The 21,201-nt window shown below is 42.2% G+C and overlaps 1 long non-coding RNA gene across 1 annotated transcript; it reads left to right on the top strand.

Moving 5' to 3' along the window:
• Nucleotides 1-7,698: 7,698 nt before the first annotated feature.
• Nucleotides 7,699-18,865, top strand: LOC118471666 (uncharacterized). Its single transcript, XR_008602145.1, has 2 exons — nucleotides 7,699-9,170; nucleotides 15,655-18,865. It is a non-coding gene; the product is annotated as an uncharacterized LOC118471666 (long non-coding RNA).
• Nucleotides 18,866-21,201: the final 2,336 nt, after the last annotated feature.

The following is a 21,201-nucleotide window of genomic DNA, read 5'->3' as shown; positions in this document are numbered from 1 at the left end:
GTGGAGCTGCAGTCGGATTTTGGTGCTTGAATGATGTAGAGTAGCTGACCTCAGAAAGGTATCTCAATATAGCTTCTCTTCATAGAAATTCTTGTTTTTTTACGACTGCCTCAGGTATGAGCCTCCTTGTGGTGGCTGGCCAAAGATAATTTGGTTAACTTACTAACTGTGCTACAAAAATACACTAATTATATTCCATTGATCAGAACTTTATCAGTCAATGGTCCTTGGGTGAAAAAGATGGGTGTAGCCCTCTAATGGACTCGCTCCCTGCACCAACAACCAGGTAGAGCAACCTGGGCCACATGCTTTCGTGATCTGCACAAGAGGGAGGGAGTGAACACTTGGCTTGCTTTTTTTTTTCACCTTCATTTGGAGGTCTGCATGTCGGCACGCTGGCCCTTTAAAACGCAGCAAAGTGTCATCTCACACGCACCCAACTTTGCTGAGTCATTGGGTTCAGACTGCTTTTGTAACCTCCACCCAGCAGGGCTTCTCATTGGCTTCGGTCTCCACACAGCACTCCACGTGGTTGGCTGCCAGCACTACTAATCAGTTTCTTTTCACCAGAAGCATTTCTTAAAGTGGCAGAGGTGCTCCCCTCACTCCCCTGTGACTGATGTCTAACTGATGTCCATTTGAAAGGACCAGACCAAAAAGTCCATTGGAGTTTATTTGTGAGGTGTTTTGAAAGAGGGAAGTCATGTGGTAGCCAATGGAGAACAGAAACAGAGAATAGAAGTAAGAGGATTGGGGAGTTGAGAAAAATCTGAGTTATTATTCTGGAGTAAAGACGGTTGCTGAAGAATAGGTGTATATGACATATGTGACATTAACCAACCAGCAATGAGGCCAGTGGCAGTCAGTAATATGAAGCTGTTTGACTAAGTCAGTATCTAAAAGTGAAGAGGGAAATTAACACCTTTTCAAAGGTGTTATCAACTCCTTGGTCCAACTGTATGGTCACTTTCATTGAGAGAACTTAAGAGTACTATTTCGAACATAGACAAGGATACTGTTAATGTTAGAAGTTGTGCTCACCTGATCAGAATCTCATGTCTCTCTTTCACTACACACTTCTTAGGCTTTGTGAAAAGACACATGTATGGTGTACAAATATTGACATGCATAGCTGCTGAAATTGGTCACGCTAGAATGCCTCCAGGGATGACACTGTCAGTCTGGCAGCCCAGCAGTTTGGTTCAGACTGAGATAGCTCTAAAACTATTAAACGGATATTCACAAAATTTTGTTCATACATTCATGATCCCGAGAGAATGAAACCTACATTTTTTGGGGAGTATCTCTGACTTTTCCCCTAGTGCCACAGGCAGTTTGACATTTTTAGTGAAGGATTGCCATGCGGTGTGGTGCTGAAATTCACATTGGGCACAGAAATTTTCTGTTGGCACCATCATCAGGTCAAACTTTTGGTTTGTCCAAAACAAATATCAACAAAAGTGATAACATTCCCAATTGTTTCAACTGTGCTTTGTGTTCCGTCCTAATTTCACAAATGTTAGCATATTGCTACCATTAACTAAGAAGGTGAACATGGTAGACATTGTCCCTCCACTCCCTTTGTGCTTTTGCATTGTCATTGTGAGTTTGTTCGAAAGCAAATGCGCTGTTCTGCCTTTGAGTTACAGAAAATTCATCATATCTTTATTTCATACTGATTGCTACTTGCACAAAGAATTTCAACATCACTCACTTTTCAGGTTTGCAATATTAAGTACCAACTTTATAATAAATCTATAACTAATACATAAACTCAAAAATAACTCAACCATACTATAGTTACTAGCGGCAAAAAAAGGTGAAAGTGATGAAAAATCATGCAGCCTGAGCTCTTTACTAAAACCTCTTTGTGACTGAGTGTCACTTTCATGGACCATAATACCTTGATCCCGTATGACCAGGATGGTTTTTGGTAATATCCTCTGCAGTCTATCAGTGGTTGAACCCTCTGACTTATGGCTTCAGGCTTTCAATTTCATTTATGAGAGACGACCTTACTCACTTGAAGCAGAAAGTCCTCCACCTGTTGAAGAGTGAGACTATGCAATGTGTTCTGCCTTGGAGAGCCATTACCTGGCTCAAACAGTCTCTAGATTGCTCTTTGCCTGGCAAAGGTGTCAATTGTATCTTGAAATCCATTTAAGGATGGGATTTATGTACTGCAGGAGGAAGATCACAACCAAGGGAAAGAGTGACGCAAAGGAGGAGTGGACAGGGAGAAGAGACAGAAAAGAGAGCGTTTATTAGTCTGAGAATATCACAGCAAATCACAGCACTGTTGTTCAGTCTGTGCTCTGTGGTTATGAGAGACAGGAAGGAGCAGCATTATGTTTCCACTGATACGCTAAAAGACGTCACACTGGAGGTAAAGCATAAAGGCTTGCTTACTCTGTGATGCAAAAAAGAACGGCAACCCATGCTGCTTTCTTCACTGTAACAAATAATGCTGAATCACTTAGGCTATATTTGTAAAACCAGATTGAGGCCATGTGTTACAGTCACTTGAGAAATAACAGTTAATGGATTTAGCTTACATGCACCATAAGATCTGAAGAAGCTATTAAGACACCGATTGTCCTCACAGTATTGATTATTTTTACTAATGCATAAACAAATAAAAATGAGAGGAACCAGTGTTTGTTGAAATTGTAATTACTGTTTCCCTAAGTATTCAAAACTCTTGTACTGTGAGGAAAAAATTGCAATCAAGCTTAGGTGATTTGAGCTGGACCACGTCAGCACACATTTTAAAAAGTGATTTACTCACACAGAGATGGAAGGGGGGCACGGAAACAGCTTTAATGCATGATTAACATGAATACCACATGACTGCATTACACTGAAAACTGCAGTTTTCAGCAAACTACATTTGCTCGCTTCTCATTCCTTAAAAAACTCTCCCAGTCACTCTGTTAAAAGTGAAACACCACCAACGAAGGAGAAGTAAAACATCTCTCTGAGGTTTTACTTACTGAAAACTGACTTCAGTATTTTTCAAATGCCAACATGAATTTTATCGTTACTGAAGACTATAGAGCAAGGATGTGAGCAAAACTATGCTCAATGTGCAAAAAAAGGAATTAGCTGAAAGTCTTTGCGACCGCCTGTCTTCAAGTTTAATCCAAAACACGAAAATGTACTAAAGGGGCTACAGACATGTTTTCACTTTACTGAAGTAAATCCACAAAGACGCAAACTTTGCATTACAGTTTATTATATACTATGGTTTTCAGAGAAACTACTGGCACCTAATAAATTTTCTGCTGAAAAGTCAACAACCTTACAACATTAGGTCCTAAAACAGTAAACAGGGACACTGACACCTGTAATGCATTTCAATCATAATCTGAGTCTGACCAAATCAACATTAAAGCATAGCTCATCTTTACCTGTCCGAAACACAAAATGTACTACTTTACTGAGGAATTTATTTTCTTTATTCACATTTTCTACACTCACTTAAAAAATGAAATGTATATCGCATAGTATAAAATCCTACGGTGGAGCTAAGCATTCAGGCTTTACTCAAGAAAATAAAAAAGCCAACCTTGAATGTGGATGTCATTCTGCAAAACAAGTGTGCTTGTATCAAAATCAAACTACTCCATTAATTTTGAGTGTTGGGAGACTTATTTAAAAACACATTATTCAGCAACTATTCCATAAAGAGGCCTCAGTCCTGATCAGTTCAGATAAACACAGCTGATAGCACATTACCACACTGTCTTTTACCTCCAGGTAAAACTCACAGAGCAGTTTTATTACTTCTGGATGCCTTTGTGAAAATGCACCCGCCCTTAGATATGAAGTGAATGGCGCACCCTGCTCTGTTAGGTTTAGGTCAACTGACACAAAGAAGAGGGACAAACACAACGTCTCAGTGCTCCTGGAGGAAACAACCAGCTCACAGTGTGGATTGAGACCATACAAGAAGGCTGAGGGCAGGAAGGATTGGTTTCCTGAATGATGTGTGCCTGTGGCGCATTCCTGCCCAGCATTGTGAATGCATCGACATAAATTCAGGCAAGGAATAAAAGCTGTGTCACTGTGCTGAGGCGGCATTGTGTTACTGCTGGTTCAAAATGTGTTACAACAAAAGTGTTGACAAGTTGTTGCCTTTGATCTGCATAACCTCACTGCTCTGTGCCTCAGCCAAAAGATGCCCTGAGATGGTACTGTATAAAATTGTACTTTTGACATGAACATATGCATTCACAGCGGTAGAGATGTGAATCACTAAAACCTGCATCGGTGTGTTTACACTATACGTGTACAGACAAGTGGAACAGTCTAATGATCTTCAGCCTCAGAATCCATGATAATATGGGGCAATTTGCTTGTGCAGCATGCACACACATACCCACTACATTAAAAAGTCAGGAGGAAATTCACTCAAGATTTGGTTCTTCTCATGCGTGCACTGCAGTGGCTTGAGAAGACTTCAGGTATCTTCAATTATGCAGCACTGTGCACTGCTTGTCAGCATCAAAGACTCTATACTCTCTTCTGCATTTAGGGAGTAAATCTGCCCTTCATGTCTCCATGTCTTCGTGTCACATTCGGTCCTCAAAATCTGTTACTACTGTATCTTTACAGCAGCATGGCTGAATCTCTCAACAAACATCTTAATATGTAAATTACATCATGTGCATTTTCATTTCATCTGCAGTCCTCAAGAGAGTTACTTCCACAGCTGGCACACAAATGTCTCATTTTTTTCCCTGGTTTGAAGGAAAAATGCAGCACATTCCATTCTCTCTTCCAAATGTGGAATTGTGACTTCAACAAGCAAGCCTCCAATTGAGAAAGCCTCCAATTGAGGTTTCCGTCCACGAGAAGCGCAATCACTTATTTGGTAGTAGAACCCAATTCCTACTCTGCTCCAAACCGCAGGAATGCTGTGTTTGCTTAAAAAAGATTTGAAACTGAACACTGGAAAACAATTGAAATGCTGTAAGTTTTTTTTAGTGTTTGGTTGTTTAGATATGCATGTTACACATTTTGGATTCAACATGGAAGCTTTTTGGTAGTCCAGATGTAAAATATAATGAAGAGGAGATGAGAAGAGGGGAGGTTATCACGAGTTTTACACAACTTCCAGCGTGCTGCTGTGTGTCTCAGATCAGAAAAGGAAGCTTTCAATTACATACATTTTTGGGGGAGGAGTACCATTTCATTACCTTGTTTACTCGAGCGGATAGTGATATTGTATCAGCACTGCAATAACTGTCTGGATTAAAGGCCAATAAGTCCAAGTGGTTGTCTGTGTGACTTTTAGAATAAATAGAATACCAAAGTGTACAACAAAACCCTAAATCTTAGGGCATTTATGTTGTGTAATGGTTTGCATTTGCATTTGTGCTGGATAATCCTTTACAAATGCACAGTGAATCCATAATTTGCCTTTACAATCTTTCCAACTTATAGTAGTAATAGAGCAAGGAATGTTCATAAAAACAGAAACAGTGACAGGACATGAGCAGCATTAAAGGTCCCTTATTGTGCCTCTTATCAGCAAGTTAAATCTTAAGTGTTCCCAGAATGAGTCTTTCAGATTTTCTGCTCAAAATACTACAGAGATGGTTAATTTCACCATGACTGTATGACCATTGGTTTTACTTCTGCTCTAAATGGCCTGTTTGAGTGTTTGGAGCTTTGAATGCTGCTGAGCTGCTACAGTCCACACCCTGTTCAGGAAGAAGACTCTCTCTGTGTCTGTGATGGGCAGTGCAAGGCAAAACAGTTGACCACCCAGCAGCTGTCAGACATGTACTCATGAAAGAGAGCAGGACTTTCTATTGGTTCTAACCTTTTCTCTGAGCAATCCTTTAGCATGGAGCTACTGCTAAATTCACAGCACAGCTGTTGTTTTTGACTCGTGTGTTTGGTGAATTTGTGAAACAATGTGGCAGTGAAAAATCAGTAGTTTGGTGGCGCAGAGTAGAAGCTTGAAAATAGCTCGGAAGTGACTGGCAGCGACATGTAGTCTTAATGGACTGTGTTTCGGTCACTATTTCATCCCATTGTCTGACAACAGGAACTAAACAACAGTACTGCAACAGTACATGTGAGCACAGAGAGCAGGAGAGAAGGAAGCAGATGCAAATGCTGGCCAAGCTTATGACGTACTGAAACGCAACAGGTGACATGAATACGCAGTAACCCATCCAGTCCTTGTTTACTGGTTTCAAATCTGTCCCACAGTTTCCACCATTATTGAATTTCCCTCAGCTTTACAATTTCTACAAAGCTCTGACCTGTGGACATACAATCAGAGCTTACAGTAGTAGACCCATTAGCCCCACCAACACGATGGATTTTATTGTTGTTAGGACGTCCTTGCCATCAACAATAAAAGTAATACACTCCGTCTTCAGTTCCTCAGCTACTCGGAGTGCATGAAGACTTGTGCGTTCACTTCAGCCAACAGTAGAACATTGGTGTGTTTTGCTCAGAGTGGAGTTTAGCAAATGCAGCTCTAAATAAACCTGGTGGTCATTGGTGCTTATTCTGAAGGGCCTACCTGGAAGCAGCGGGCGCTGATGGCAGGATTATATAAAGTTTTAAGTCTACGACTATTGGTTCCTCAGTTCAACGTAGCAACCCTGTAAAACTGGGAGGTAATATAGCTGTGTAGGGGCTCGATGGATGACAGAAGTAAATGTTTGCATATCTTAACGACTTTTACTATACACCACCACGTTTATAACAATGACAAAACACAATAAAATATGATTTTCACCACATGGAACCTATAAAACAGCTGTATGAGGTAGAAACTGGGTTTAAGATGACCTGTGAAGCAGAGACAATGTTAGCTAACCTGATGCTAAATTGAGGGTGGCATAGTTCAAACCCCTAAACTGGCAGATCGGAGAGGCCTGCATGGAAATGAACAGAACCACTGAGGAATAAAATAAGATAGCTAACGTTATATGTTGTAGAGACTGTCATGTTGCAGTTAAAATCTGAGAATCATAAGCTGATCTTGTGCATAAGAAACAAGTTTGTATTGCACAAAGTGACTCACGATTTGAGAATTTTCCCCATGGGCTTCTCCCCTAACAAGGGGGTCATCTTCCCTTATGACCCAGAGAGATTTCCCATTTAGTTTAATAATAACAAAGCTGTGGTCTGTTAGGACTCCATGACCCTCTAAATTAATCCCCTAAGCAAACTTCTTGTGTACATATTATGCTTATATTCAAAGAGTTTGTTTTTTAATTCTTTAAGGAGGCATCTTTCCATAGCGTACCCTCCCTTTGACTTTATTAAATGCTGCTTGGTGATTTGTATTCAGTTGCTATAAGGACAAACGTTTAATTTCATACATTATCTGTAATTTTAATTTCATCTGTAGCTTGTTGGCACAAAAAAGTTCCCAGCACTTCACACCTAATACTTCCCAACACCTAATAGGTCCGATGATAAAACGCCTCCCATGGGCGGCTGTGATATGATTGGCCAGTGCTTATAAGCCCCGCCTCGTTTCTCACAGAGATGTGCGCTCTGACTGGTCGACGCGCCTGATCGTCATCGTGCGTAAACGGTGGGCGTCGGTGGCGACTTTTCCGGTTTGCCTGTGATTGGTCGGTTGTGGGCGTTTACGTCACGGTCCTGCCAGCTGATCGGAGTGAGAAGCCGGTTTGAAGAGAGGAGTCGGACCGGAGAGAGAGACCGGGGAGGAACCTGGAGGAGCAGCGAGGAGCACGGGGTGGGACCGGACCACCGGATACACAGATTGGACCGTTTTTTCTCTCACACAATTTCGTGTTGTTTTTTTTAGAGGTTTAAACGTTACAACGGGACGCAGCAAAGACGGTGCCGTCGGGGTGAACTTGCTGGGCTTCGCGTCTCGTCGAAACCTCTGGAACTGTCAGGAAAAAAAATTGATTGAGAGTTAAGGTGTGGCTGAGGCTTTTTCTGTGAGGCTTCTGCGCTGAAAAATGTCACTAAACCGACTGTTTGTTCTCGAGTCGGGGCTAAGGCTCCTACATCTACCGTGGCTTTGCCGATTCCGTCCAGTCATTTTCATTAAGGAAGATATTACATAACAAATGTATTGTCATCTTGATGCGCGCACCTTTTTTCCCCCTTCTTTTTTGCTCAAGTCTCCCGCAGTAGTCTAGATTAATTGAACTATTGCGCAGTTGAGAAGTAGTAATTTCCACTTGATTGCCGGGTCGTTTTGGTTTCATAAGTCTGTGAAATGTAACGGACGTGGCAACTTTACAGTAGCCAGCCCCGTTGAATGCCACAGGCAAACTGGGCGTGGGGGGAAACGGTCCGAACAGAGTGTAATAATCCTCAAATCCTCAAAATTGCGCATATTTGTCACGGTGTGTCCGCACTGACATGCGCCTCTCTGGAGCCGCTGGATTGACCCGAATCAAAGTAAGTGCGACTGTCAAATACATTTTGCAAACTTTTTTTTTCTTTTAGCGGAGGTGACATTTAAAAGGCTTGCAGGAGAAGACGTGCAGGAGGGTTGCATTAAAGGCGTTTTGTGTCAGGATTATTTCGCACTCAAGGTTGGTGTGTCGGTCGGTCGAGGCCTGTGTTAAATCTTTATTTTGGCCGTGACACATGAATACTGGGATGGAGCGGGTGTGTCTCCACCAGGGGAGATGTTTGGTCGCCGAATGAATCTAGATCCAGTCCAGGAAAGAAGGATATGAGTTGTTCTGTATTACAGTAGTACTGCTTGACTTGTCAAACAATATCGAGGAGTCATTCCTCACTCTTCTGATGCCTTTATAGCGCAATAACTCGATCATAATTGAGTGCACAGGCTGCCTGACCCTGTGTAGTCTAATTAAGATAAGCTTTAAGTCGAGAGGAAAGCAGATAGAGTGAATTCCTCAAGGCCCCACCCTTTGCAGCGCAACATGGATGTGGAGAGTTGCCCCCACCTCTCTTCTCTCTCCCTCCCTCCCTCCCTCCCTCCCTCCCTCCCTCCCTCTTTCTCTCCCTCCCTCCCTGTCTCCCCCTCCGCGTCATTCATTTCCCCTTTCAAGCTACTCTTATGCTGTTTTTTCCCCTCAGTATCTCCAGGTGCCCACAGTAGATCTTCTTGCCTTCAAACCAACTTGAGATCATGGCATCAGGATGTTCTTCCAGGACTCTGCAGAGGGGCTTCGCAGATGGAGGTAAGGTGTATTTCACTTAACCTGTGGATTTCTGTGGGTTATGTCTTTCTAAACCTCTCACATTTGCCTGTTTTTGTTGCTTTATAATTGCTCGTGCCTTCACTTCTGCTCTTTTGCACCGTGCCCATCAACCTGTTGCAAGTTTGGACAGGGTCTGTACTCTGCCCCCCCATTTTCTATGAATTCTAGTGGCAGAGATTATGTAATCTTACAGGCAGTGCTCACAGCCTTCCTACTTGGGCTTATGCAATCCAAGTTTAAAGATTTCCAAGAAGGCAACGGGTTAAAATACGGCAACTCATCAAAAGTCAGATTCCAAAGCTCAAATTCTTGAGTGCAAAACTGCACTGCTTGTAACCCCGTGAGGACTGGTTGCTGAGATGTGTTGTGTTCAGCAGCCAGTTGCTTTTTCCACCTGCGTCCCATCTTCGTCAGCTAAATGACAGCTCAGGCCTTGTCATCTCTGATCTTCACAAGGCATCCAGGCCCCTGATGGATCACTTGACCTTGTGCAAATCACGGCCACTCGCGCCGGCCGACGGCTTGCCTTTTTTCCTCCCACTTTGCAGCTCCAGAGGATTCATTAGAGGATCCTTTTGCTGCTTATTTTACAAGACCCTGCCCCATACTGACAGCCTTAAATTGCAAATGTAATGATGTCTTTTTTTCCTCCATTTGTTCCTTCTTCCTGCATTCGTTCCTTCTTCCAATTCTACGTGATGCCTTGCAAAAAATGTGCTTTTGAGGGTGCAGATGCTCTGGAAAATGCTTGTTAGTTGCACAGAGCTCACATCAGCTTCCCCCTCCTCGGCCTACCTCTTCCTCAAGGGTACCCGGCCTGCTGTAATTATCCTCTCTTTGCCTATGAATGGTGAATTATACATGATGCTGCAGGCCAGGTCAGAGTCCAGTGCCACCGGACACATCTGGAGTATCCAGTGGCCACTATTCGAATGTCCAGGCTGTATTTTAGCTGTAATAGTCCCAGCACATGTCCCACCCACACTCCATGCAGGAAGTGCTCTGCTGGAACTAGTCTCACATATAGGAGCGTGATAATGTATTTACAAGGCTTCACTAACTTAAGTTACAGTGACACATTGTGAGTGTTTAAAGGCTGGTATGCAGAAAGGATGTGACATTGTGGTTATTGTTAGAACATGTTATATTATACTCAGAAGGCTGCATAAAGTCTGGTCCTGGTTAGAAGTGCACTTTTTTTTTTAAAGTAAAACAAAGAAATTTGATTTGCAATCTCAGCAGCTGATTCAAGAGTAATTACTGATTATCTGTGAAGAATTGAATGACTTTATGAATCCTCAGTTATTGTTCAGGTGACATCCTTATTCGCCACCACTCCGCTGTTGTCACAGTGCACCTCTTTGTGTCATTAACAAGTTATTTTCTTGTGTTTTCCTCTCCTGCCCACTTTCTCTCCTTCTCCCCTTTGCCATCTTGTGTGACTGTTTGCTTTTGTCTGGGCTCTGATTATTTAGCCACATTGGCTTGACCTATGAATGTGTGTGTTAGTGGTTCGCCAGCACAGTCGTTATCTCTGTGCAGCTAGATTTGATTAATACAGCCGTCCAGGGGTGACGTCTGTTGCGCCACTCCCCAGACACAGACGCACAGAAAGGACATGTAAGAAGGGAAAAGGATTGGATCTGATGTTTGTGCAAGCAATTTTGTGCCCTATTATCTCCAGTCAAATGTCTAGTCAACCTGAAAATCATTATTCTGAGTGGAGATGAATGCGTTTATATTCGGCCGTGTTTGAATATTTACCATATTTTATGAAAATATGAGTATATTTGTGGTTCAGCAAATTGGGATGCCTGACAAACAGGCCTTTTTACTTAACTTTACAGAATAGCCACAGACTGATCTGGAACCGTTTTGCCCCATCACTGTTGCTGACATTAATGACAACCGTAGAAATGATAAAAATGTGTCATTTGATGAGTCACTCCTCCTCCTCTGCTAACTTAAGCTTAAATGGACAGTCAATCAAGCGACTTTGTGTAAGTGAGCAGTACTGAACATTGACTGTTACTGAAAGCCAATCAAAGAGGGGAGGATCTGCGGTGGAAATGCGGCAGCTGCAGTGAGGTTGCACATTTTTATGGCCACACCCAGACAGCCTCAGAAGGCTAACATTGACTAGTTCAGACTAATTTTTTTTCACAGTATAAATCTTGCATCTAATATGTATTTGCCATTGTAAGAGCTTAACAAATGGATATTGTCAGTGAGTTGACAGAATGTGTGTCTGGGCATGGTTAAGGCTTCCAAAGCTCCATGGCAGGTGTTGTCATGTTGCACGTAGGTGTGTGTGTCTATGTATATGTATGGTCGGACGGAGGGACAGGTGTACTGTCTGTCTGTGCTTGCATGTGCACACATGCACAGGACATGGATGTGTGGGAGTGTGCAGCATGATGAAGTCTGACATATAGTAGTTGGTGATGCAGCGCTAACAGTATTCCAACCATGTCCCAGACTATATTGCAACTGCCTCTTATGGAGAGAGATTGTCAGCACTCTACAGTGTGAGCTTTACCGGCCTCGTGCTCGTATGTACAGCACATGTCGCAGTGTGCTGCATATGCGCCAGCCCGCTGGGATTGTTCTCTTTCGAAACAAAAATGTAAAACTAACAACACATGAATAGTTTTATCTGTAAGATACAGAAAACTGCACCAGTTCAGTTGTGTAATCCTGGCCAGTTTTGTTCGAGACATGGTGTCAAATTTGTGTACCTACTGAGTGGGCAGAAGGATGATTCCCTTGAGTTTTCATCCCTGATGTGTGCATGTGTGTACACATAGCAAATTCTTGCACAAAGGGTATCAAGGTTTAGTTTTTCAGTTTTCTGTAGGTGACCTAGTTAGAGAATAGGACTATTGTGCTTTGTAGAATTTGCACACATATACATGGAGGCAGATATAGTAGCCTGAGGGAACGGATACACTGAGAAAGAAACCCCACCAGCCCATATGCAAGGAAAGAGAGCTAAAGGAGACGTCGGTGTAGAGTTTGGTTGGGCCTTTATCTCTGAGTTTTGATTGGTGAGGCTTAATAAGGTCTAGCCTCAAAGCAAGCATAGGCTGAGCTAAACTAAAGCTGCGCTGAGATTATTTTAGGCTGAAGCAATGGAGTAGCACGTTCAGCTTTGGGCTGGTCTCTGCAGGGCCAGCAGTAAGAAGCAGTGGGCCTCTTAGCAGACTGGCTGGAATGTGGACCATATGTAGCAGGCATCCCAGGAATGTAACTTAGCCTCACTGAACTGACCAACCTAAAGACACAGCGAGCAGGAGCAGGATGAGGACGACAAAATGAAGGTAGAGCGAGGAAGATGGAAGAGAAAGCTCGGCAGACATAAGATGAGAGCTTGAGGAAGTGCATAAGAAGATGGAGTGCAATGGACAGACTCAAAAAAATGCAGAGTATAAAAAAACAAGTGGATTCGTACTCCAAAAAATGTGGTACAAATTATTAAATAGAGTGAAGTTCACCAAGTCGTCTTCATTGTGATACTGCAGACAAAAGGATTTGTGGTGTGTATAAGATGGCTTCTTTTATACTTACATAGCACTCCAATGAACTATTCTGATGCAAGAGTGGAAAGAATCATGTGATTGACAGAAAACTAATCTACAACAACTCTAATCATCACTTTTTGTTTAAATTTGTTAAATTAGGAGGAAAAATTTGAATAGTTTCCTACTTGAGCATAAAGAAACGAGGTCAGATTTTAAATAATTTCCTATTGGATATCGTATGTGTTTTGGATTAGTAGTTGGACAAAACCATCTTAGAAATGCAGAATTACATATGTGCATATTTTCTGCACATTTTGTAGATGTATCAGTTAATCATTAAATGACTGGCAGAATAATTCATAACTAATTTACAGTTGCAGCCCACAAGTTTTAATTGTGTAACTACCCTACTTTTGAAGCACTTGGTCACTTCTTTACATCACACCTCATTCATCCATGTCTCATCTGCTCTGAGTGAAGAAGTAAGTGTGTTGGGAACTTGTACTTCTGCATTGTTACAATTTTTCACTTGACACACAGATACCAGGATGAACTGACCCAGTGAATTTAAAATGGAAGTTTTGTTAAAATGTCAGGATGCAAACGCGTGAAAAACGACCATTTAAACTCAAGCTGCTTGGTTTTTGTTTGAGTAATCGTGTCAGTAATTACAGTTTAGTGGTGAGGCAGCCTACCTCATTAGTACAGACTTCATTTAAGACCTAAAGCTGCTGGATACCGACGTCATGTCATATCTGATGTATTCAGTAAACACCTGTACAGTGTAATAAAGGGATCGGTGACTTCTGTTGATAAAATGCCGATGCGTGTTATTATGGGACTTCATAGCTTTGGCTCAGGAGGTAAATGGAGTAGAGCTGGGTTTGTTCTTTGTTGGGTGTCACACCACAGTGTTCTTCCAGCTCACTAACTCAGGGTGAATGTCTCTTTCTAGTCTCTGTTAGCTTAGCACACTGTGCTCTTAGGCCATCTGGGTACAGCTGGGGCCAGAATGGCAGGAAACACACTCACACACAAATACACACACTTATACAAACATTCTTTTTTTTTTTTCTTTTGAGGCCAACATACCCCAGCCATGTCCCCTGCACACACACACTGTTCATTAGAGTGTATTGAGCCTCCAGTTGAATGGCAGTTGACCTCCACTTGCTGCGTTTCTTTTTTGTTGACTAACCAGCCTTTTCAGTCTAATGAGAAATTTAACTCATAAAACCAGGAACCGATAAACAAAACCACCCACTTTAGTATATGGTAACCCCTGAATGGGTGCTGAGCTGCAGCTGGATATGAAATATGAGACAGTTGGGTTTGATCTTATGAAATAAATGCCAGTCTCCAGGCAGATGGAAAAGGCAGAGTTCAAAGGTTAAGTCAGAAAATCCTAATGTAGCAGAGAGCGCATTATGCATTAGAGCCAGTCAATCACAAAAAACAAATTTTGATTGTATAAAGGACTTAAAATAGAGTAACCCCAATGAATGTTTGGCTTTTTCTCATTAGTTCCCTTCAATTTTGCCCAGGATATACAGACAGAAACCCAGAATCAAAAGAAGAGTAAATAATAAACTTTTATCTATCAGATGACCAGAAACAAGAGTCCAGAAGAAAACTCATGTTGCTGTGTAATAGCTGAACGTGTACATATCTCAACAATTTACCATATCGATCAAAGAAGCAAAAAATCTGGGTAAAGACTTGATTATTAGAAGTGAAAAGAGCAGAGCTGCTATTTCACAAAGCAAATACTGTAAATATAATTATTGTGCCTTTTTGTTTCCTCTTCTTTCTTCTACTCGCATAACTGAACTAGAAATGAAATCCATCAAAATCCAGATGGTGTTCCACTATGGCTAAAAAAAAATCCTCTGCACTGAAAACCATCTGAAAATACAGATAACAAAACGTTATGTCCTTTATATTCTTTTTCTTGTTTAATGCCACATCACATCCAGCTCCGTTTGTATTGAGTTTTACTGTCTTCAACTTTTTCATTTCAAAAGATTTTGGGGTGGGGGGGGGGATTTTTGCCTTTTATTGGATACCTACAGCAGAGATAGATGAAAAAAAGAGCAGGGGACTGACATGCAGAAGCGGCTGCGCACTCAGCTGCTGAGGGAATATTTGACATACGTTATGCACAATAACCACTCGGACACTGTTTCGCTTTTTTTAACTAGTTGCAAAGTTGTATGCTAGATGTGCTCTGATGGCAAATGCAGTGGTGAGAAAATTCAGTTTAAAGACAAAGTAAGGGATGAAGGTATCACCTCACAGATCAAACTAGTACTGGGTCTCCAGTATATTTCACGTCTCACCATTCAGCTTGACGCTGCAGCAAATAGCCAACTAGTGCTGTGCAGTTTCAAGAGTAAATCTAGCATGAAGAAAATGATCATTAAAGAGACGGTATATGTTTCAGTCCTCTGTGTCTCTTTTCGCTGCTCTGAGGGAGGATGGTTCGGGTGAAGAGATGATACTGAGGAGATTCTCTGGATTCGTACCATGCATGGGCAGCTGCCACCTCTTATTCATTTGCCCTACAGGCATTTCCTGTCTTTCGGCACGCTAGCTAAACTGCTAGTTTGAGGGGGAGGGTGACAAAGGATATACGTATGTACAGAGAGGGAGAGGAAGGATGAATTCATGAGGACTACGGGGGCATTTAACCGGAGCAAGGGATGGGCACAAACAGATACATAGGCAGAAACAATGTACTCTTTGACTCTTCTTCCCAGTGGTAGGAAGGGAGATGACAGTCGGGGGAAGCACACAAATCTTTGCTTTATGTTTGGCCCCTTTATCCAGTGTTCACACCCCTACTGTATCCTTTCTCTTTCACTCCAGCTTAGTTTTATTTTCCGAATGAATCCTCTGTGTGCATGTGTGAAGAAAATTTTGACACTTGGTGTCCTTCACAGGAAACCTGGATCGGACAAATCTGAAGTCACAGTGCGTCATTGTCTCATCTGTGGGAACATCAGGACCAGGTTGTCTGCTTCTCGTATCATGACATCACTGAGGTAGACGCTCCTCCGCCTCTTCCTGCCCTCAAACACTGTTCCTATGCATTCCTGGCTCCAGTTGCTCGGTATTAAATCCTGTTAGTTGCTCAGCAGGGCGTCAGTGGAAGGGCCTTTTCCTCTTCCTCTTTCCCACCTGCTGACTTCCCGCCAGTTGACATCACCTCTTCCTTAAGCAAATACAACAGTCTACTTGAAGGAGATCAGTGCATTCACAAGCTGTGCTCACCAGATGAAAGAGGGGGGCAAAATTTTATACCAGTGTGGATAATGACTGTGGAATAATTACTCTCAGGTTTATGTAGCAGGATGCGCATTATAGGATGTTGCTTCACTTGTTTATGCCGTGTTTCATTAAAGCCACGCCCTTACTGCTGTCTTCCTCCTTGACCCCAAGCCCTCCAACTTCGACCCCCAAATCTGAACCAACACTTTGGGACTTTACTGGATGTTTCCTAGAAGAGCAATAGCTGAACCAGAAAAAAAAAAAAACTCTTATGAGGAACACATGAGCCTTTTCCGGGGCTTATGTCCGTGTTTAAATAACGCCTGTTCTCTTGCACTGAAAGTTGTTCCTCCATTTCCAACTGTAACTGGTTTCATTTTGAAGCATTAATTTATATTCAGATAAACAGCAGCCATAGGCACAAATAGAGATGATACAATATAGATGTGCAGGGCTCAAACACGCACTCGCTGCTCCCTCATTTTCTGTCAGCGGCGTCAAGTGACATTTCATAATTCACATGTTGTGAGAAAACACACTGGTCATGCTTCTATAAAACACGGTGCACGACCCCCTCCCCCCATCCCTATGCATGCATGCATTTGCTCACTCACATGCCTCATGCATACACATGATCTCTTTCACAATAATCAGTTCCAGTCACTTCCACCTCGTCTTCTTTTTCCTGGTCACTTGCAGAAACCAGCAGCACGAAATGATGAACCTGCTCTGACAGAGTGCTAGTGTTCGCTCGCAGCTCCACCAGAATTACACCTCAGCAATATCTGTGTGTGCGTGTGTGTGTGCGCGCATGTTTATGTCTTGAAATTCATTCCCTTTTTTCTCGCTAATCCCATTCAAAGCTGTAGGAGGGAAGCACTGGTTAATATATTGATCCACTGTTCACTTGAAAGCAATTTGTCGTGACCGTGGGAGAAGGATTAGGGGAGTCGGGTGTGCACATATGATCAAGTGCAGGCCAGTTGAAACTGAGACAATGGCACACTACGCTATCAGTGTGTGCACTTTATCCAACTACGTGTGCACATGCATTGTCGTGCACACTGGGGAATGCAAATAATCCTAAGTACTTTTTGTTCCAATTAGTTTTTACTGTCCTTCAAATAGAGTTTCTAGCATCTCCGAGCAATTACAAACTTGGGTATTTCATTATGTTTGAATGCAAATGAGACAGTAGACTGTATGGATTCCAGTCACATTGATACTTCTTGTGCAGCATATGTGACATATTGTGCAAGAATGCAGACACAAAAGAAGCATTCTCATATTGTGCAGTGGCTATTTTCCATTGATATTCATTTACAATATAGCTTATATTCAAGTTCTCAGACAATTCCAGGAAACAAATGTTTTGTATTATTTTAGGAGGTTACATAGATATTTATTAATAGGCAATATGTGTTGACTTTTACTTATTTTCTGCCCTACATGTGTTATATTCAAGATAAGTTTGAAATGGGACAAAACAGACTTGGATGTGTGCAAATGTTACGCTGGTACTGAACTAATTATTCTGGGGTGTGCCGTAAGGTTGCTGTAATAAAGCTAACATTAGCTGTTCTGCCAAGCCTGTGGCTTTCAAGGGAAAATATTTTAGATTACTGCGATACCAAAAAACGATGAGGACTTGATAGTGCTTGTGAAATGGATATTGTTGTTGCATTTGGAGGACAGATAAGAGGCTTGCTAGAATCTGTTGCAAAGCTGCTCTCATCCTCATAACACAGCAAGCGCATGTGTAAGATTATCCTCCCTCCCATATAGAAAGCAACTATACACTCGACTGTTTTATTAGTCCGTCATTTACATCCAGCATGCAGTCTGGCTTGAATCTTTGTGCGGCGGTTTCTTGTATCCTCCCGTTCGCTTTTTGCTGTCTCATGTTGCAGGAGAGACATTCAGCTTAAATTACCTTCCATTCTCATGACACTGAAACTGCACAAATGTCACAATATGGACTGGAGGCATTCTTGAAACTGATTTTGGATAAGAAATGGTATTCTCGGAATGATTCAGGGAGCTTCCCATTCTTTTGTGCTGGCCAAGTCATTCCGTGCTCGTCCCTCTGAGATATGTTGTTATTGGCAAGCTTTTGTGGATTTAATCCATCCTCCATCCTCTGTGTGCTTTTTCAGTCATATTTCAGCCATTAAATATTAGTTACATTTACCAGAAAAGACCATTAAAGCCCAAACTAAACCCGCAGACACCCTCAAACAAGTTGGGTTGCATTGGGAACAAATGAGGGCGTTTCCCTTTGTCCAGAAGGAGCGGATTCTGCATGATGTCAGATCACTTTCTGTGTGAGGATATGCAGATAGTTTTCTGTTTTTGCAAAGGGGAAACAGGTTGTAATTTATTTATTTTTAATCGTTGGAGTGACTTTACAATTTAAACACTTCTGTTAATGTGTTATGTTGTATTGATGTTTGCCCTCCAAGTTAAAAATCATCTCTTCTGCCATCTAACTCCCTTCTGGCCTGGTTTGTGTTTAACATGGTTGTCTTTGCTTTTCCAGCTTAACAGGTATTTAGTCCATCTGTCTCCTCAGCAGTAACTGTGCTGCCTCAGGAAAAACTGAAAACACTCAAATCAAATATACACATATATGGGATGTTTCTCTGTGCTAGTTAACCTTAGAGTAATGACTCAATTTGGGGACAGTAGGCCTCGTTGTCCAGGATTTAAGTTATCACTTGCACACTGTCAACTGTGCTCGAATCACACTCGCACTGTGTGCTACTTGTGTATTTGCGTGTTTGTTCGTGCACACTCCGAGGAGCCATTTTCAGCCTGTTGCTTAGGCTGGCTGTAATTGTCCTGGGAATCGTCAGCTCTGTGCAATAAATCAGTCCTCTGGTACACTGTGTTCTCCACTCTGGGATGGCCTCTGTGTACGTGTAGTGTGCATGCTTAACATATCGTGAGCAGAGGAAGAACATAGCAAAGAAATAATAGGGGTTGAAAATTGCATTTAGAGAGGAAAAAAAACCCCTGCAGCGTTCTGTCACAACAGGCTTTTTTAATTTGCTAGAAGCTCAACTTCATTTTTATGCCATGTGAAAAACCATGCATGTAATTGGTGAATAATGAGGATATAAATACATTTCTTATAGTCCTTTTTGTTTTGCACCTTGGGAGGGTTGCTCATTTTTGTGCTCCTTTTTAATTTCCCCTTCAGACAACTTTTTTTTTCTGGGTTTTGCATTTGAAGGTTTGTGTGCGTGCGTTTCTTAGCTGAAAATATGCCTCTAGTGTCCCATTTCAAGATAATGCTACAACTCAGAGAAAGAGATTCTTTAGTGCGCAGCACATATTTCTGCTTGCTTGCTAACCTCAGCGAGCAATTTGATTATACATATTAAGTGCCTCTTTCTTTGTGTATTATGCTTTGATGTGAACTGACAAGTTGCTAGATTGTAGTGTGTTGCCAGAGGGAGAATTGTTTCATTCTGTGTCACATTAGGGTTATTGCATAGTCACAAGTCTGTTTTCTTGTAGCTGAACTGATCTCTGACCTTGCTGGTGTTTGCTGCTCTCTTTTCTTTTTTCTCTGTCCTGCTCTTATTCATCTTATCCATCTACCTCCTTTTCCGTCCTTGCGTAAAACTGTAAGCTTCTTGTCAGGGTAAATACAATCTATGGGACACCAGAAGAAACTAATCATCTCACTATTAACAAAGGCCAGTGGTGCTATCAGGTGCCTCTTTGTAAATCTGCTCAATGAGTACAAAAGAGCAGCCTTTCCCCTGGATCTCATCTCCAATATTACACACTTACAATGGATCCCTCTGGATTCAATACAAGATCAAGGCCCGCAGCCCATTCAGGATTCTTTCTCAAACTAGTCTCAATGAAAGAGGACCATTTGGTCATATTGTGTGTGTGTGTGTGTGTGTGTGTGTGTGTGTGTGTGTGTGTGTGTGTGTGTGTGTGTGTGTGTGTGTGTGTGTGTGTGTGTGTGTGTGTGTGTGTGTGTGTGTGTGTGTGTGAGTGTGTGTGAGTGTGTGTGAGTGTGTGTGAGTGTGTGTGAGTGTGTGTGAGTGTGTGTGAGTGTGTGTGAGTGTGTGTGAGTGTGTGTGAGTGTGTGTGTGTGTGTGAGTGTGTGTGAGTGTGTGTGAGTGTGTGCGCATGTTTCTCTGCAGTCCAGTGCTTTCCAGTGTTGCTCAGAGCAGCATGGGGTTCGTTGAGTTTCTAGGGGTTGCTGGGTTCGCAGTGCTGCTGAGAGCTAGTTTGCCCAAAGTCCTGTCCTTGAACTGTGAAAGAATATGCTGCTAGGGAAAGGCTTTTCAGACTGACTGACTGCAATAGTTGAAGTGAGGCCAGCTGACTGGAAGCCAGGCAAGACAAATCCTGGGCTACTCGTAAGTATTCCACAGTTGCCAACTGAAAGGGGATGTTGAAGTTGTACATCACAGAAAGGGTTTTCTTGTCACTTTTAATCTCTAACACTCGATTAGTCCGTGGTTGTTCTTTCAAAATTACTTCATAGCAAAGAAGATGGCAAACCAAACTGGCCTGTCGTTAATCTTAAGGGCTCCATCAATCCAACAAAATTTTGTAAATTGACACTGCGATGTAAATTCGTGGGGGTTTTCTCAAGGTAAAATAACAAAATGCTTGACATGTTGGTGAAGCAGTCAGACACCCAAGGGAGTGGAAGGGTCCTAACTGCAAGGAAAATTCCTTCATTCAGCCCTGTACGGCTGCTGTAAACTGAACTGCCCCACAGGACAAGAGCTGTTTTCTATCAGGAGTTCCAGGCTGTAACCAGAGGCCAAGCTATCTAGCTAGCAAAGACTTCTGTATTCAATTATAGGGAAAGCAGAGAGAATGCTAAAACAGTAGGCTGGCATTCCTGATGTAGGCTAGTTCCATGCCGTAACGCGCACACAGCTTGGTTGTTTTATGTGCGTGAGCACATTTAAACTCCCTGTAAAGTGAAATATTCACAAATAAGGATGTTTTAAAGTTTCTCTCTCTGCCATCTTTTTCTCTACCTCCTCACCGTTCTCCCACAAAATCCTCTTGAAGCCAACACAGAGAGAAGCAGTGTGTGTGTTTATGTGCCAAGCAACAACCACCACGGCCAAAAGCTGAAGCCAATGTGGAAGCGCCTTAAGATGGAGCACAAGTAGCGGTTGCTAGATGCTGGCTCCAGCCACTGAAAAGGTCCTATCTTTAATGTGGACATACCA

The sequence above is a fragment of the Amphiprion ocellaris genome, chromosome 7 (assembly GCF_022539595.1).
Source record: "Amphiprion ocellaris isolate individual 3 ecotype Okinawa chromosome 7, ASM2253959v1, whole genome shotgun sequence".
Taxonomy (NCBI): Eukaryota; Metazoa; Chordata; class Actinopteri; family Pomacentridae; genus Amphiprion; species Amphiprion ocellaris.
This window is presented reverse-complemented; position numbering and strand designations above follow the sequence as displayed.